Source organism: Canis lupus, chromosome 19 (genome assembly GCF_003254725.2).
Source record: "Canis lupus dingo isolate Sandy chromosome 19, ASM325472v2, whole genome shotgun sequence".
Lineage (NCBI taxonomy): Eukaryota > Metazoa > Chordata > Mammalia > Carnivora > Canidae > Canis > Canis lupus.
Window position 1 is genome coordinate 13,932,668 of NC_064261.1, and position 2,305 is coordinate 13,934,972.

The 2,305-nt window shown below is 38.2% G+C and overlaps 1 non-coding gene across 1 annotated transcript; it reads left to right on the forward strand.

Moving 5' to 3' along the window:
- The first annotated feature begins 295 nt into the window (after positions 1–295).
- On the forward strand, positions 296–402 carry LOC112642808 (U6 spliceosomal RNA). The gene has a single exon (XR_003125467.1). It is a non-coding gene; the product is annotated as a U6 spliceosomal RNA (small nuclear RNA).
- Positions 403–2,305: the final 1,903 nt, after the last annotated feature.

Here is a 2,305-nt window from a genome sequence, read left to right on the forward strand (position 1 = left end):
ATTTTTTGAGGCTATAATTAAGTGGCTGAGTAGGGGATGATGATGCTCCAAATCTTGCCAAGAGTGGAAAAATGATAGCCTTAGAAGAAGATCTAACAGTATTTTCATAGGTTCTGTTGTGAGTAGCCATTCCTGATTTAATTTTTCCATAAGGTCTTAGGTTCCTATCCTACAAATTCTACAACCAGTGTGGTTTGAGAAGGAGTACTTTAGTTAAGGGATTTAACTGGTATGTAGTGGCTGCTCAATGAAATATTATTGAAAGGAATCAAATGGATTTAAAAGTAATCATCCTGTGCCTGCTTAAGCAGCACATATACTAAACTTGGAATGATACAGAGAAGATTAGCATGGCCCTTGCGCAAGGATGACATGCAAATTCGTGAAGCGTTCCATATTTTTACCAGCTCTGCAAGAAATTTTAAGGGGGGGGGACTCTTTTCTTTTTATAAATTTATTTTTTATTGGTGTTCGATTTGCCAACATATAGAATAACACCCAGTGCTCATCCTGTCAAGTGCCCATCTCAGTGCCTGTCACCCAGTCACCCCCACCCCCCGCCCACCTCCCCTTCCACCACCCCTAATTCGTTTCCCAGAGTTAGGAGTCTTTCATGTTCTGTCTCCCTTTCTGATACTTCCCACTCATTTTTTCTACTTTCCCCTTTATTCTAAGGGGGGACTCCTAAAATTCCTTTTTAAGAGGAAGTCTAACGGAACAATCCACAAAAACAGGGACTGAATAGGTATCATGATGACACTAAACTCATACCTTTCAATAGTAACTCTGAACGTGAATGGGCTTAATGACCCCATCAAAAGGTGCAGGGTTTCAGACTGGATAAAAAAGCAGGACCCATCTATTTGCTGTCTACAAGAGACTCATTTTAGACATACGGACACCTACAGCCTGAAAATAAAAGGTTGGAGAACCATGTACCATTCAAATGGTTCTCAAAAGAAAGCAGGGGTAGCCGTCCTTATATCAGATAAACTAAAGTTTATCCCAAGAGATGAAGAGGAACACTATATCATACTTAAAGGATCTATCCAAGAAGAGGACTTAACAATCATCAATATATATGCCCCAAATGTGGGAGCTGCCAAATATATCAATCAGTTAATAACCAAAGTTAAGACATACTTAGATAATAATACACTTACACCTGGTGACTTCAATGTAGCACTTGCTATACTTGATAGGTTTTCTAAGCACAACATCCCCAAAGAAACAAGAGCTTTAAATGATACACTGGATCAGATGGATTTCACAGATATCTACAGAACTTTACATCCATACACTACTAAATACACATTCTTCTCAAGTGCACATGGAACTTTCTCCAGAATAGACCATATACTGGGTCACAAATCAGGTCTTAACCAGTACTAAAAGATTGGGATCATCCCCTGCATATTCTCAGACCATAATGCTTTGAAATTAGAACTAAATCACAAGAGGAAATTCGGAAGGATTTCAAACATGTGGAGGTTAAGGACCATCCTGCTAAAAGATGAAAGGGTCAACGAGGAAATTAAGGAAGAATTAAAAATATTCATGGAAACTAATGAGAATGAAGATACAACCGTTCAAAATCTTTGGGATGCAGCAAAAGCAGTCCTGAGGGGGAAATACATCGCAATACAAGCATCCATCCAAAAACTGGAAAGAACTCAAATACAAAAGCTAACCTTACACATAAAGGAGCTGGAGAAAAAACAGCAAATAGATCCTACACCCAGCAGAAGAGAGTTAATAAAGATTCGAGCAGAACTCAATGAAATAGAGACCAGAAGAACTGAACTGTGGAAGAGATCCACAAAACCAGGAGTTGGTTCTTTGAAAGAATTAATAAGATAGATAAACCATTAGCCAACCTTATTAAAAAGAAGAGAGAGAAGACTCAAATTAATTAAATCATGAATGAGAAATGAGAGATCACTACCAACACCAAGGAAATACAAATGATATTAAAAACCTATTATGAATAGCTAAACGCCAATAAATTAGGCAATCTAGAAGAAATGGACGCATTTCTGGAAAACCACAAACTACCAAAACTGGAACAGGAAGAAATAGAAAACCTGAACAGGCCAATAACCAGGGAGGAAATTGAAGCAGTCATCAAAAATCTCCCAAGACACAAAAGTCCAGGGCCATATGGCTTCCTTGGGGAATTCTACCAAACATTTAAAGAAGAAACCATACTTATTTACTAAAGCTGTTCGGAAAGATAGAAAGAGATGGAGTACTTCCAAACTCGTTCTATGAGGCCAGCATCACCTGAATTCCAAAACCAGACAAA